Source organism: Lissotriton vulgaris, chromosome 2_1 (genome assembly GCF_964263255.1).
Source record: "Lissotriton vulgaris chromosome 2_1, aLisVul1.2, whole genome shotgun sequence".
Classification (NCBI taxonomy): domain Eukaryota; kingdom Metazoa; phylum Chordata; class Amphibia; order Caudata; family Salamandridae; genus Lissotriton; species Lissotriton vulgaris.
This window is the reverse complement of record NC_141687.1, coordinates 792387099-792403684: the sequence shown is the minus strand read 5'-3', so window position 1 is coordinate 792403684 and position 16586 is coordinate 792387099. Positions and strand designations below refer to the sequence as shown.

Genomic DNA, 16586 nt, shown 5'->3' with positions numbered 1-16586 from the left:
TGAATGTTATGACTGAGTGGACAATAGTGTTTTGCTAAGCAATGGAAGTGCAGTAGCTCAGGGTGCTAATGCAGCAACGTTGTGGGAGCGCAGTGATGTGGGATGATAGTTGTGTGGAGAAGTATCATGGAGTTGGGGCAGACAGTAGTACAGAATTGTGGCGGTATTGGGTGCTAGTGTTGGATCAATTACTACTTATGAATCAATCCCTGGCCTAGGTCACACAATTTTGACTCAAGATCTACCTTCATGAATGCCACTAGACTGCCGGACCATATTTCGTTGACCTGTCCTAGAGATGTCCCCTCAGACAATTCGAGAACTTACACAGCTAATACCTCTCTGATGATGATGTTGTTTGCTTCCCCATGTTTTGTTATATTTGTCCGAGAGATATCACCCCCACAACTCGTGAACTTACATAGTCGATGCCTTTCTTAATTATGCGGTTGTTTGCTTTCCTGTTTTCCTTATTTCCTAGCCATTGTAAAGTGCTCTGATAACCTCAAGGGTCATGTTTGCGCTCCATCAAACTTTATAAATAAATAAATATAAGCGTGTATTGCAGTGGTAGTGGTGGTGGCATTGAAGTGGTGTGTTTTTAAGGAGTCTCTTTGTGGTGCTGAAGGAGAACATTCTTGGTAATAGAATATGGTGCAGGAGGATGGCACTATGGCATTGTGGACGTTATTCGGCAACAGTCTGTTCGGTTGTGCAGAATGGTAGAGGAGGGGAGTTGGTGAGAAATGGTAGTGTGTTGATGTGATTTGGCAGTGCTTTGAGTGGCAGTGCACGTCTGAGGTGGTAGTTCATTATTGTGAGTGAGTAGAATACATCTGAGTGATAGGTTGTGCAATGTTTAGATTGGATGGTGTGGTGATGGGGCCTGGGCTGGGTCTTCCATGAATGTTGGAGGGTATCCTCAAGCACCCCACAATGGCCTTCGAGTTACACTGACATGTTGACAGAGCTGCTTGTAACAATGTTAGCTTGGTGCATTACTCCAAGCTTATAAGTGTTGTGTATATTACCAGGTCTTATTATTTATGCAATATATTTTTTTGTCGTGCTTAACATTATCATGAGGACTGCCACACCGTGTTTACTTGTTTTTCCATTCCATTCAATTTGGCGCATTTATATTCAATGAAAATGTACATTATATTTGCATCCTGGTGTGGTAGTATTCTGTTACAAGGCGGTAGTGCTGTACAAAAGGGGTAGTAGTGCCATACCATGACTTAAAGTGACCTGGTGAGCTCTGCTAGTGGCAGACTACAGTGAAAAGAAAAAACATGTTAGCTGTGTATGATCTAACTTAGTGCTGGAAATGGAGAAAAAGTGAACCAGGAATCCCTTACATTGGGAGTCAGAATTTGTTATTTGCCAAACAAACAAAATACAGTACAAGCTTGGCTTAGTGACTAGAACCTTGCCAGCTTTTAACCCGAGCTTTCACTAAATGCTAAGTCAGTTGGGTTCACCCTGGACATCAATCACCCTCAAGAAACACTGCAAGAAAAACAAAGGCAGCTTTCTACCGCTCCTCTCTTCTAAAGAAAGTCATACCATTTATTTCAGAAAGTGTCTTCAAGAATGCTGTTCAAGACCTGGTACTCCCACATCTGGATGGTTGAAACAGCCTACTTCAAGGCCTCCCAGTCTCAACAGTGGCTCCTCTTAGGGGCATCCTACATTCTGCAGCACATCTCATCAAGTACCTGAAGAAAGTGATCACAGCAAGCTCATCCTGATGGAACTCCATTGGCTACCCTTGCAGTCCGCACCATCTTCAAAACAAGCTGCATCATTTACAAAGCCATTAGGACCAGCACGCACGCTTATCCTGCAGACAAGATCGCCGTCTCTGGTGGTTCCCAGCACACTTGCAGCCAGGGCACTATCAGACTGCAGATTAAGAAGTGTAAAAAAGAGCAAGCTTCGGCAAAGCCAATAGGCCTCGTCTTTTGGCTTTGTCAGTGCAGACCTATTGGCATTGCCTGTGAACTTTGCCAAAGCTGTTCAACATCTACAAAAAAGAAATGTTTATTGCTGATGTCAAACGGATGTATGACGTTAAAACGCATACTTTTACATCGTATACCATTACAACGCGATTTTTACAACGCAGGATCCTTTACAACTCATGCCTTTACAACGCATGTTATTACATAGCAGATGCTATTACAACGCATGTCAAGTCAAGTCAGAGAATTTATATAGCGCACTACCTACCCAGAGGGTCTCAAGGCGCTTAGGAAGGGGAGGGGGATTACTTGTCAAATATCCACGTTTTAAGTTGCTTTCTGAATGCTAGGTGGTTCTGGGTGAGGCGAAGGTACGCTGTGAGTGAGTTCCATGTTTTAGCAGCCAGGTATGAGAAGGATCTGCCTCCCATGGTGGTCTTGTTGATGCGAGGTACAGTGGCGAGGGCTTGGCTGGAAGAACGTAGTTGGCGGGGGGGGTGTAGAAGGTCAGTCGTGAGTTGAGGCATTCTGGCCCGATGTCGTAGAGTGATTTGTGTGCGTGGGTTAGCAGTCGGAAAGTGATTCTCTTATTGACGGGTAGCCAGTGGAGGTCTTTCAGGTGACCAGAGATGTGTTCATTGCGCGGGATGTCTAATATGATTCTGGCTGAGGCGTTTTGGATTCGTTGGAGTTTCTTCTGGAGTTTAGCGGCAGTACCTGCGTAGAGGGTGTTTCCGTAGTCCAGTCGGCTCGTGACTAGAGCATGGGTGACTGTTTTCCTTGTTTCGGTGGGGATCCAGCGAAATGTTTTCCTGAGCATGCGGAGAATGTTGAAGCAGGATGAGGAAACGGCGTTGACTTGTCTGTTCATTGAAAGTGAAGAATCAAGGATCACGCCTAGGTTCCGTGCGTGGTCTGTCGGGATGGGTGCTTTTCCAAGGGCTTCCGGCCACCAAGAGTCGTCCCATGCAGAGGGGGATGTACCTAAGATGAGGACTTCTGTTTTGTCTGAGTTCAGTTTCAGACGGCTTTGTTTCATCCATTCGGCAACCTCTTTCATTCCTTCGTGTAGGTTAGTTTTGGCGGTGCTGGGGTCATTGGTGAGAGAAAGGATTAGTTGAGTGTCATCCGCGTAAGAGATGATGTTGAGGTTGTGTTGGCGGGCGATGGCCGCGAGGGGGCTCATGTAAACGTTGAAGAGGGTGGGGCTGAGTGAGGATCCTTGTGGTACGCCACAGATGACTTCAGTGGCCTCGGATTTGAATGGTGGGAGGCGGACTCTCTGGGTTCTTCCGGTGAGGAACGAGGTGATCCATTCAAGTGCTTTTCCTTGTATTCCGATGTTATTGAGGCGTTGTAACAGGGTGCTGTGGCAGACTGTGTCGAATGCTGCAGAGAGGTCGAGGAGGATGAGGGCGACTGTGTCTCCATTGTCCAATAGAGTTCGAATGTCGTCTGTTGCTGCGATGAGGGCGGTCTCAGTGCTGTGTTTTGCTCGGAAGCCAGATTGTGAGGAGTCGAGGGATTTGTTGGCTTCGAGGAAAGCGGCGAGCTGGTTGTTGACGGCTTTCTCGATGACTTTGGCCGGGAATGGAAGGAGCGAAATGGGGCGGTAATTTTTGAGTTCGGTGGGGTCCGCTGTGGGTTTTTTCAGGAGGGCGGTGAGTTCAGCGTGTTTCCCGTCTTCCGGGAAGGTGGCGGAGTTGAAGGAGCAGTTGATGACGTCTCGGAGGTGCGGTGCTATGACGGAGTCTGCTTTGTTGAAGATGTGGTGAGGACATGGATCTGTGGGGGATCCTGAGTGGATGGAGTTCATCAGGCGGATGGTGTCCTCAGTGGAGATTGGGTTCCAGTCGTTAAGGGTGTTCACGGGGGAGAGTGTTCAGCAGATGGTTGGGTGGGTTGGTCTCCGGGTTGGTTGTCGAAGCTGTTGTGGATGTCTGCAATCTTGTTGTGGAAGAATGAGGCTAGGGAGTTGCAGAGGGCTTGGGAGGGGGTGATGTCGTTGGAGTTGGCCGAGGGGTTGAAAAATTCCTTGACGATGTTGAAAAGTTCCTTGCTGTTGTGGGCGTTGTTGTCAAGTCGATCCTTGAATGCTGTTTTCTTGGCCTTTCGGATTAGTTGGTGGTGAGTGCGGGTGGCGTTTTTGAAGGCGTCTTTGGTGCTAGGGGTTGGGTCTTTTTTCCAGGCCTTTTCAAGGGAGCGGCAGAGTTTCTTGGACTTCTTAAGGTCATCGTTGAACCATGGGGCCTTCTTGCTGCCAGGTTTGCTTTGACGTTTTTTCAGTGGTGCTAAGGTGTCGGCGGTGTTGGATAACCATAGGGTGAGGTTGGCGGCGGCTTGGTTTGGGTTAGAGGAGTGGGCTGGGGTGTTTAGAAGGAGGGATGCGGAGATCTGGTCGGTGGTGATTTTGTTCCAGTTTCTTTGCAGAGTTGGTTGGAGGTGGTTGGTGGGTTTCGGCTTGTTGTAGGTGAAGTGAACGCAGCTGTGGTCAGTCCAGAGGAGGTCCGTGGTGTGGCTGAAGGAGACATGATTGCTGGAGGAGAAGATGGGGTCGAGTGTGTGACCTGCGATGTGGGTGGGGGAAGTGACTAGTTGTTTAAGTCCGAGGTTGTCCAAGAGGGTGGTGGTGTTGCGGTCGTTGATCTTTTCAAGGTGAAAGTTGAGGTCTCCCAGAAGGATGTAGTCTTTGGAGGGGAGCGCGTGTGGAGTGATGAAGTCCGTGATGTCTTCACTGAATTTTGCGCGGGGTCCTGGTGGTCTGTAGAGGAGGGTGCCTCTGAGTGTGGTATTGGGGTCGATGTGGATTTGGAAGTGAAGGTGTTCGGAGTTGGCGAGGTTGGCGTCAGAGCTGGTTGAGATGCGGATTGATTTCTTATGGACGATAGCGATTCCTCCTCCTGTGTGGCCGGTACGGTCCTTGCGTGTGATCTTATATTCTTCAGGGATGGCAATGGTGATGTCTGGGGCGGAGGAAGCGTTCATCCATGTTTCTGTTAGGAAGGCGACGTCTGGAGAGATGGTGTCTAGTAGATTCCATAGGTCAATGGCGTGTCTGTGGACCGAGCGGGTGTTGAGAAGGATGCATTGTAGGTGGTTGGGGTCGTGAATCTGTGGTGTGGTCGTAGCGGAGATGCAGTTGGTGCCGCTGAATTTGCAGGAGTAGCAAGAGAAAGGTCCATGGGTGTGTCCAGGAGCGGCTTGGACGCAGGTGGGGGCGCGACCGGGATTAAGGGCTAGGAGGGTCGCGGCATCGTAGGTAATGCGGGAGGGCTGGGCAGCGCGAGGGGCAGGGGGTATGGCACTGGGCGCGGTCCAGGCGCGGACGGGCGTAGACGGGCTTACCTTTGGCGCACCTTCGGCGCGGATTGGGCGCGATCGCTGCGCGTAAACGCTGCACGCAGGAGCTCCTGTCATATATGGAGAGTGGAGGGGGAGGGGCGAGGGCGGCTCAGCTGGGAGGCGGGTCGGGCACACGAGGACGACAAACAAACAAAATGGAGGCGGGGGGAGGAGCAGAGCGTAGCGCTATTGGTAAATGCGCAAACAATGTAAGGAAAGTACAAAATTGAAAGCTAGAGCGCTAATTACACAAAGCGCTAAACAAAGCACACAGCAGGCGAAAAACAAATGCAACTTTGAAAGTGATTATTAAGCAGAGCAGCGCTACGATACCAGGCGTCAGCCAGGGACACAGGGAGCGACCACTCAGTCCGTGAGGAGGAGCGAGTCACAGCGTCTACAGAGCGAGGAGCGCTATAATAAGTCTGTGGGAGGGCGGCTCAGCTGGGAGGCGGGTCGGGCACACGAGGACGACAACAAACAAACAAAATGGAGGCGGGGAGGAGCAGAGCGTAGCGCTATTGGTAAATGCGCAAACAATGTAAGGAAAGTACAAAATTGAAAGCTAGAGCGCTAATTACACAAAGCGCTAAACAAAGCACACAGCAGGCGAAAAACAAATGCAACTTTGAAAGTGATTATTGAGCAGAGCAGCGCTACGATACCAGGCGTCAGCCAGGGACACAGGGAGCGACCACTCAGTCCGTGAGGAGGAGCGAGTCACAGCGTCTACAGGGCGAGGAGCGCTATAATAAGTCTGTGGGAGGGCGGCTCAGCTGGGAGGCGGGTCGGGCACATGAGGACGACAACAAACAAACAAAATGGAGGCGGGGGAGGAGCAGAGCGTAGCGCTATTGGTAAATGCGCAAACAATGTAAGGAAAGTACAAAATTGAAAGCTAGAGCGCTAATTACACAAAGCGCTAAACAAAGCACACAGCAGGCGAAAAACAAATGCAACTTTGAAAGTGATTATTAAGCAGAGCAGCGCTACGATACCAGGCGTCAGCCAGGGACACAGGGAGCGACCACTCAGTCCGTGAGGAGGAGCATGCCATTACAATGTAAGTATAAGTAAGTATATCTTTTTTTAAATAAATTGTAATTTATAAATATTTAATTAATTTAATTTGATTAATTTTATTTATTAAAACTAGTTTTATAAAAAACTTAAACCTAGCCCAGAACCCTAAAAATACCCCTGTACCCCTTAACCCAAACCTAGCCCTGAACCCTAAAAATACCCCTGTACCCCATAACCCAAACCTAGCCCTGAAACCTAAAAATACCCCTGTACCCCATAACCCAAACCTAGCCCTGAAACCTAAAAATACCCCTGTACCCCAAAACCCAAACCTAGCCCTGAAACCTAAAAATACCCCTGTACCCCTTAACCCAAACCTAGCCCTGAACCCTAAAAATACCCCTGTACCCCATAACCCAAACCTAGCCCTGAAACCTAAAAATACCCCTGTACCCCATAACCCAAACCTAGCCCTGAAACCTAAAAATACCCCTGTACCCCAAAACCCAAACCTAGCCCTGAAACCTAAAAATACCCCTGTACCCCATAACCCAAACCTAGCCCTGAAACCTAAAAATACCCCTGTACCCCTTAACCCAAACCTAGCCCTGAACCCTAAAAATACCCCTGTACCCCATAACCCAAACCTAGCCCTGAAACCTAAAAATACCCCTGTACCCCATAACCCAAACCTAGCCCTGAAACCTAAAAATACCCCTGTACCCCAAAACCCAAACCTAGCCCTGAAACCTAAAAATACCCCTGTACCCCAAAACCCAAACCTAGCCCTGAAACCTAAAAATACCCCTGTACCCCAAAACCCAAACCTAGCCCTGAAATCTAAAAATACCCCTGTACCCCAAAACCCAAACCTAGCCCTGAAACCTAAAAATTCCCCTGTACCCCAAAACCCAAACCTAGCCCTGAAACCTGAAAATACCCCTGTACCCCAAAACCCAAACCTAGCCCTGAAACCTAAAAATACCCCTGTACCCCAAAACCCAAACCTAGCCCTGAATCCTAAAAATACCCCTGTACCCCAAAACCCAAACCTAGCCCTGTACCCCATTACCCAAATTAAATAAATGTTTAAAAAAAGATAAACTTACCTATACTTACATTGTAATGGCATGCGTTGTAATAGCATCTGCTATGTAATGTCATGCGTTGTAATGTCATGCGTTGTAAAGGATCCTGCGTTGTAGTAGTTGCGTTGTAAAAGTAGTCCGTTGTAACAGTTGCGTTGTAACTGTTGTTTCCCATGTCAAACAGCATCAACCAAATTATATCTGTGTGAGGTTATTTTCACAAAGGGACTGACTGACTGGTAGCAAATTGCAGCTCTTCCTAAGAAGTTAAAAAAAATAATTTGTTAAAAAAAGGAACAGGGTAGCGATGGGGGCTTATCAAGTAAACACCGCTAGCAATTGACGGCATCAGTGAGCAAGAAGGGGAAGGGAGGAAAAACAAGCATTGGTATAGCCAATAAGTCTCGCCTTTGGGAACCTTATAAGTGTTTAGCCATGCAACAGTTGATGTTGTTCCACCAAGGATATTGTACTGCATAACTAAATACTTCTACGGTTCCAAAGGTCCCAATGCTTGTTTCATGTGTGGTCACACTGATTTCCTTTTTTATGCACTGATTACGCTTAGGCCTCATTCCTTGAGGCTAAGTTGTACAATGGATTGAAAAGTGAGGCTAATTAGAAGTTAGGGGAGATGCCATTGCCACCAGAGGTGGGTACTGCAAGGGTACCTGTTGGGTGCTGCTGGTTACGAAGAGGGAGAAGGGTACTGACCCATACCATGTCCAAGAGTGAAGTAGTGGATACAGAGAGACTGGGTTTTCCACTCTGTGAACTCGTTTTTCTAGTTCAAAGGAAGGTCATTAACTTTTGGTTGCCCCATTTTGGTGATAGAGCCCTCTAAAGCATCACGCCCCCACTGGACACTGATGGACTCTGTCTCTAGCATACTCATAGTGTTAGTGTCAGGCAGCATCAGGTGGCTTTCAAAGGCCCATTCACATTAAGGTGATATGCAAAGCGGCCATTTGGGTTACACTGCATGCGTTCTGCAAGCACTACGCATTGGGTGTATGCCCTGGAGCTGAAGCAGTTTGACCAATCCAGGCCCAAGAACAGGTGAGACTAAGTTTTACTGTGTCTTTTGCATTCTTTGCACTTCATTATTTTGTCATCTGTACGTATGTTAACACTAAGAGCATGTTCACCTTATTAGTACCAATTTAACACCCAAATACAGCAATAAGCAATTGAAAGGGGGAACATTCATTACCACAAAGTAAATACATTATTGTGCGGAAAATGCCAGGGCAGCAGAATTGCATAATTCCAGTGCCCATGGATATGCTCCCACAAAGCCAGCAAATTTGAAACCGCGGCTTCGGTGTGCTTAGAAGTTCCCTCTGAGAGTTTTCTGATGCTGAAAATATACTTCGAATTAATGTAGCTATGTCTCAAACAGCTATAATGTTTCAAATAGGAGCAAAACAAGTTAGAAATCAATAGGTGTTCTGAAAAGACAATAAAACAGTTTGTAATAGCTGTGGGATATGAGTAATACAGACAAAACATTGAAACTTCTGAAAAACTAAATTCAACATGGAATTTAGACTGCGTTTTTTGGGTGGAAATAGAAGGCTTTTAAAGTGCACTATCACTGTTCTCTATAAATATTTATTTGCTTGCTCGAAGGGTTTATAGGGATTCAGAGACGGAACTCAAGATTGTATGGTGAAAAACACTTGTCACCTTAGAGACAATGCAAAGCACTGCTTCTAATGACAGGACAGCGTTCCACTTGTCTGCTGCCTTCCTCATTGCGACAAGCAATCACCCCTTGGCGGCTACAGCGTCACCGCTATGCAAACAATCAGCTGACAGAACCAGTGTGTGTTAAGGAGAAATCTATCCGGGGAGGAATTCCACGGAGTGCTGGGGGAGGAGGGACACAAATACAAATAGAGCACCCTCCAGTTACCCAAGCCTGTATGTTTCTTGGTAAATTACTGCTGGGGTAACTTTTTACACAGTAGACAAGAACAGACACTGGCACACACATACAACTTGCTCCCCATACATGTAGATGCCAGTGTTTCACTCTCCCGGTCTTCTGTAATAAGCAACCATCACCCCAGTGCGTTTGGCACACATATACTACATAAATATGCAGCCAGATAGGTTCCAACGGGGTCCGAAATTTCTCAGCCAGAGAAGAAACCGCTCTGATGTCAGGGCAGCGCGGGTCCCGCAAACACAAGCTCATTTAATTCCCAATCAAAGACCCGAGACCCACTATACGACTCTGGCTGGGGTATTTTTGCAACCCTGGCTGCTTTCTGCACACAACATGACGGAAGCAGTCGTACAAACAACCGCAGCCAGCAGGAATGCGGCGGATAGGCACAGTAAGTATTCACGACAAAGTGGCAAAAACACCCCTCGCTGACTTTGCCCCTCTGCTTTTTCACTCGCTAGCTTCATGGTTTGTAGCGACGCTGTCCCCAAAGCAAGCTTCTACGCGGTCTCCTAAACTTTTCCAGCCGTCAACCCCATGAGAAAGAATACATCTCTCCTCGCTGTAAACGCTGGCAGGCAGCTCGCACATTTCATAGGCTGAGCCTTCCCCAATGAGTCTTGCAAGTCCCGAAGCCACCCCCCACAGGAACCTCAGCTGTTCTGTGCTGTTTACAGAAAACAGTGCCCGGCCGCGCGAACGCGGCCGCTAAAGTGAAAGCGTGGGGAAGCCTTTGAAATACGATAACGGCCGGCGCGACCACCATCTGTTTCCAATTAAGATAATTGGAAACAGATGGTGCTGCTGCTCGCTCCCGAGCTGCCTAGGCCAAGGCAGAGAGAAGGCGGGCCATGCACCCGCCTTTGGCCAATTGTGTGCTGTATTTCTTAAAAAGACGGACGCAAAGGCCAATAGGTGTGAAGAAAAAAAAAGCCCACGCACAAGTGTCTGGTGCGAGTTGAAAAGCCCTTACTAAAAGCCTCGCCTTGCAGCGCATGCGCGCTGGTTCAGGCAAGACCTAAAGAGGAAGGTTGGTCATAAAATAAAAGTCGAGTGGGATTGGGGGTGGCGAAGCACCATTGAGCTGAGGGGGTGGGAGAGCAGTATGGAGAGCATGAGGTGGGGTGGGAAGAAAAGAGCAACATACTGGAGAGAGTGCAAGAAACCACACGGAGTGCAAAAAGATGAGAGAAGAAACAAGCTCAGCAAAGTCACGACCTCCGTGTTGACGGCGGATGACCTATTGGCTTCACAATGTTTGATATTTTTACATAGATAGGAGTTCAGTTGGCTGACTGCCAGTGGCTTGAGACAGGGAAGTGTGAGAGGGGAGAAAGGGAGAAAGCAAGAGTGGGGAGTGAAAATGAGGATGAATGGTAATAGGGATAAATAGTGAAAGAAACTGAGCGATAAGGAGAGTGAGTGAAGAAGTGAGAAGTTCAGTTGGCTGACTGCCAGTGGCTTGAGACAGGGAAGTGTGAGAGGGGAGAAAGGGAGAAAGCAAGAGTGGGGAGTGAAAATGAGGATGAATGGTAATAGGGATAAATAGTGAAAGAAACTGAGCGATAAGGAGAGTGAGTGAAGAAGTGAGAAAGATAAAGAAAGAGTAAACAGAAGGAGAGACAGAAAGAGAGAAAGCATGAGTGTGGCAACAGAGATGTATTAAGGTATAAATTACCGATGCATGCAATAGCAGATACTGATTTAAATACCAGGTCTGGCTGAGCATTTATCCCACCCAGGATACTAGACAGCCTGAGCATATTGTTTCCACTATAACAGTTGGCATACATTTTGCCCTTCATCTAACCTTTTGGGTATTAACACTGTTTTAACAAGAGATAAAAATATTATCTCTGTGAGACCGTGGCTGCAGGGAGGGAATATGGCCTGGTGTAGCAGACTGAGATGTATCGGTAGCAGCAGTTTGAACGAGGGCGGTGACTTCTGCGGTACTACAGAACACAGTTCACAAGGGAGGCCAGACTAGAAGGTGGTTACCTAGGCAGTGACGGGGTCTATGCTGCAGCAAGACTTCATTCTTTTATCTTTGAGAACATAAAAATAAATAAATAGAAAATTTTTTGTAAAAAGTCAGTTCTAGCAGGTGGGGGGCTTGTCGCAGCATTAGTATGACAAAAAGGCGGCCCTGTGCCATAGAAGGTCGTTCCCTTCTTGGCACAACATGTTTGTTCGCTGTTTAGGCCTGGGTCATTGTCGAGCGATGGCACTGTGTATTAGAAAAAGCACCAACAAAGAAACACACACCATCAATTAAAATTATCTAACTGCAGCAAATAAGGGGAAGGGAGTTGTAGACCACACTTCGCTGATTCCTTGTCGTGCTTTTGGGGGCGGGGGGGGGGGGGGGGCGGGGGGGGGGGGCGTGCGTATGTGTGTGTTTGTTTGTTTGTTTTTCATATGTAAAGAAGGCAAAATCCTCCTCCTAAAGCGGTGTATAGCAATTCTGGCAAAAATGAACCCGCTTCAGCTAACCAAAGAAATGAGTGACAATGAAGCCAACCAATGGGAGGTAATGGGCGGGCTTGAAGCCCTTTTATATTTTATTTAACAAAAGATCTTGCAAGCTACAGTGCATGTGCAGGCTCAGGCTACCCCTAAATAAGACTACAGCAGGCCTTTTCTATGTTGGCACCCTAAACTGGGAACAACATCCCCGAATGCTGCTCCAATTTAGAAGAGTTGAAGACTCACCTCTTAAAAGAATACTGCATCACAATGCATTAACCTTTTACAACCTGGTTCCTCTTCCATCACTTATTGACTTAATGCTTGTCTTTGACCATGTACAGCTCTTCTAAGCCTTTTGGCTGAATTCGATCTATAGAAAAACCATATACATGCATGCATAGAACGGCAGCAGAAAGTGGTTGGAGTCCTGAGGGGTGAGGTCATAAGGGGAAGAGCCTGACAGCCAATTTCGACATTTATTTTTCAAAACTCTGCCAAAGGAATTTGGCAACCAGGATAAACGTGATGGTAAATCTGTTCTGGCTTATTTAGTTGGTTACTGAATGCATTTTAAAATCGCTTATGTGGTAAAGAACCTGCTATATATATCTTTGACTATCCAGCAATTTCCAGGATATAACAGACAGGTAACTTTAGTGGTTAATGCACATGTTGAAGACATGTGTCCTGTCTAGTCATAGGTTTCTCTCAACATAAAATAGCGTAGTATTAATATGCCAGCTACAAAGCACAATGTGTATATGCAGGTTACATGTAGGCAGCTTAGTCTGATGCTGCTTTAGTTGCACAAAATTTGTGGTACCTGCAAGTCACGTTACAATCTTTGTAATATAGTTCGGTGAGTTATTAACCAACATCTTGGAGCTGCATCCAAACTGTAAGGCTTAAGTAGTAACTTGATGTTCTCATTATTTTGTTATTCTAAGGTTTCTAGAAATGGATGATATGTGTAGCACTCAAGTCTTGTTATTACGTGCTAAATAAATTGGGATTTAGACAAGTGGTCTTTCATATATCTTTTGCTATCATTTATGTACAGAACTTTTCAAACTAAACTAAAATAAACAAGCATTTACAATGCAATGGTTTTGCCTTTGTTAAAGTTAGAGCTATTGGCATTGCTCTTGACATTATTTTTATTTATGTTTTTTTTAACATAAATAAATGGCATTGTCATTTACAATGCCACTAGCTTTATCTCTCGCAAATGACACACACAAACACACACAGCCCCCCCACACACACACAGAGCCCCCCACACACACAGCCACACAGAGCCCCCCACGCACACAGCCACGCAAAGCCCCCCCACACACAGCCACACAAAGCTTCCTACACACACAGCCACACAAAGCTTCCCACACACACAGCCACACAGAGCCCTCCACACACACCCACACAGCACAAGCAGGCAACAGGGGCACACGGAGGCACAAGCAGGCAACAGGGGCACACGGAGGCACAAGCAGGCAACGGGGGCACACGGAAGTACAAGCAGGCAACGGGGCACACGGAGGCACAAGCAGGCAACAGGGGCACACGGAGGCACAAGCAGGCAACAGGGGCACAAGCAGGCAACAGGGGCACGAAAACTGAGGCACAAACAGGCAACAGGAGCACACGGAGGCACAAGCAGGCAGCAGGGGCACACAGGCACAAGCAGGCAACCGGGGCACACAGAGGCACAAGCAGGCAACAGGGGCACACAGAGGCACAAGCAGGCAACAGGGGCACACGGAGGCACAAGAAGGCAACAGGGGCACACGGAGGTACAAGCAGGCAACAGGGGCACACGCAGGCAACAGGGGCACACGATTACTGGTGGCTGACATTATTTCATGAAGTCGACCCATCACTTGTTTTGCTTTCCTTAAACAGAACAGGGTAGGAATCGGGTTCCTGCAGGAAACACATTAAAATGCACATGGAGTATTCCAAGCTAGCAGAGAAATGGGGTGGACAGTGATATTATTCTGTGTCTTCTACCGTCAACAGAGGGGTGGCTATCTACCAAGGATCTAGGTATCCGGAAAGTCACATGCTAATGATCCGAGAGGCTATGACGAAGAGTGCTTCGCATGTGTCTAAAGTGCAGTTAACGGTTTTATAGTTTAACAGACCGAGTCCTTTGGTCTGAGCGTTTGTTACGCCAACGGGGTGATTTGCTTGTATATAAAGCTTACAGCTGGCATTCCGATATCAAACGCATATATCAGCCAGATTGCATATAAAGTCAAAGCTATCGAGTACTGCACTATGGGCACATTATCAGATTAGTGTAGGCAGGAGAACAATTAACGCAGTCCAACGAGAACGCTCACCACAGTTGCGGAGCAAAGTTTACGCAAACCACCCCCATGTCTGGCCACAGCAGACTGCACGTTTAAGCTTCGATTCAGTATGCAGGTTAACACCTGCTCCGAGATGGAATCTTAAAGGCGTGCTTTTAACGAATGCGATAGGACTTATGGCACTGGCTGGATTACTACTTATGGTGATGAACAGATGTAATGCCTTCGAATACAAACCTACCTCTCCCTCCCATTCCACCACTGCTGCGGATTGGTCCTGAAGGTGCAGACCTTTTAGGTGGAGGACCGCCACTTCGTGGTGGTGGGCCCCTCTTCATAGGCAGCTGTCCTCTAGAAGAAGAACCCCCTGTGGTACACAAGGACATTTTAAACTCTGGTAGGTGTATCAAATCATCACCAAATTTGATGCAGAACAATACTATTAATAGGAATCTTAGCCATTGTGCCAAACTAGTTGCTAAAGCACGCCCAACCTAATTAACGCAAACTGGAGAAGAGTACTCAACATGTAAGTTTCTACCCACTGCAAACGGGAACGGAAGCCGAGCCAGCGGTAGGGGGGCGGGAACGGGCCGGGGAGACACGGAGAGCGAGGCAGCGGTAGGGGGGCGGGAACGGGAGCTGAGGCAGCGGTAGGGGGGCGGGGCCGGGGACAGGGCCGGGGAGACACAGAGAGCGAGGCAGCGGTAGGGGGGCGGGAACTGGGAGCCGAGGCAGTGGTAGGGGGGCGGGAACGGGGCCGGGGAAACACGGAGAGCGAGGCAGCGGTGACTGCATCACATAATAAAAGTAGCGGTCACTTTTGAAAAAAGAAGAACTCACAGCGCAAGGAGGCATAGAAAATCACACCCACCTCAATCACGGTGTGCCTCCTCCGACCCCCTCTCCTACCTTCCAAAACATACCAATAAAACTGTACAATATTTTTTTCTCTCCCTTTCTAGTAAGCGTGCCCAGTCACCGAGCAGCAGAACTCCTCTCCACCCCTCGGTCAACAACTTCCGCTTTCCCTCTGAGGCTTGGGGCATGCGCACGGAGCAGGAAGGCGGGTGCCCTCAATCCTGGACCAGATTCGGGGGCGTTGACGAGAAGAGGCTTTCAGCTGACGTAGCCAAAAGCCAAAAATTCTCGGGAACGCCCCCGAATCTGGTCCGAGATTGACGGACTGAGCCCTCTCCCAATGGCTAGCCTCCATTTATGGAGCTAGCCAATGGGAGGAGGGGGCGTATACCCGACCCACACACACAACTCAAAAGGTTTTTTGGCGCATGCGCACTACGTGCGCATCGCCAGTCAAAACCTAAAAATAACCTGTCCCTATATTATAGATTTTAGACCTGGCGCTTTTGAAGATACAAGCTGAATGCCTTTTTTTTTGCCATGACATTGTCATCGAGGTGCTAAAGCTCCCGCCGGCCCATGGCCAGGGAGAGACTCGAACAAACAGAGCTCTAACAGACCTCTAAGTGAGACACTTGTGTGGAACCGAAAATAAAACACCTCACTCAACCAAAGCAGGCAAAATGCGATGCCGCTGACTTTGTTCTTGTGTAGACAATTTTCCCCAGGACAAGGTCAGCACTTTTCACTGAGGTCGGCGCTGATCCTAGATTAACAGTGATAGCTGCCAGATTTGGTTTGCATATGGAATCCCCTCATTTCCTGCGCTCTTCTAGAATGAAAAGAAATGTCACCAGCTGTATTCGTGACTTCCTTTACAATACAGAGAAGCTGTGGAAAGGTTTATTTTAGACATTCTCTAGGGAAAATAATTTTCAAGGGGTATTGCATAGTGGTAGTCAATTGTTCCTGGTGGGCTGTGATGGTGTCATACTATAGTGAAGACAATAGTGATTGGGTTGAAATAGAAACCCCTTGTCCTCTCTGGGTTAGGATGAGTAACCTGCTAGAAGTTATAACTTACAGCTCATGGTATGTAACTGACCTCGACAGGCCTATCTAAACGCATCTTTAATCATTCCTGAAGAGTCGCGATGGATGCTGCACTTTTACACAAGGCACACCTCACCTACAAAAAAGATCAAAATATGCGCACAACTTCATTGCTCTGGTTCTCTTACTCTCTAGTTCTCAGGAAAGGGCTTTGGAAAGGCTGAGTACTTAATGCAGATCTGCCCCAACTTTTAAGTATTGTCCTTCCTTCACTAAACAGAAGTTCAGGCACAGGTTCCTCTGAACTTCAGTAGTGAGGTGTTAGTTAAGTGCTTAAGTTCTTGTACATCAGTGTTGCTGGGACCAACACAGCTCAATTCCCACCAAAGTAGGAAAATAAGAAAATGCTTCCATCCTGAATGAGAAAAAATGCTCGCTAATGTATGTTTCTTTGCAATGTTGCCACATATATCCATGTGCACACACTTGTAATTACTGTTTATTGAAGGCACTC

General features: G+C 47.5%; 1 protein-coding gene across 6 annotated transcripts in view; it reads left to right on the top strand.

Annotated features, from left to right (window-relative positions):
- The window catches only part of GPR155 (G protein-coupled receptor 155), a 283844-nt gene that overhangs the window by 37157 nt on the left and 230101 nt on the right, over positions 1-16586 (top strand). Inside the window, exon 1 of one of the 6 annotated variants that reach the window (XM_086956157.1) lies at positions 8256-8479. The exons of the other annotated variants lie outside the window; for them this stretch is intronic. The gene's annotated coding sequence lies outside the window, so the exon portion shown is untranslated. Of the gene's footprint in view, positions 1-8255; positions 8480-16586 lie in introns of those variants that run through there. 6 annotated transcript variants of the gene reach the window in all.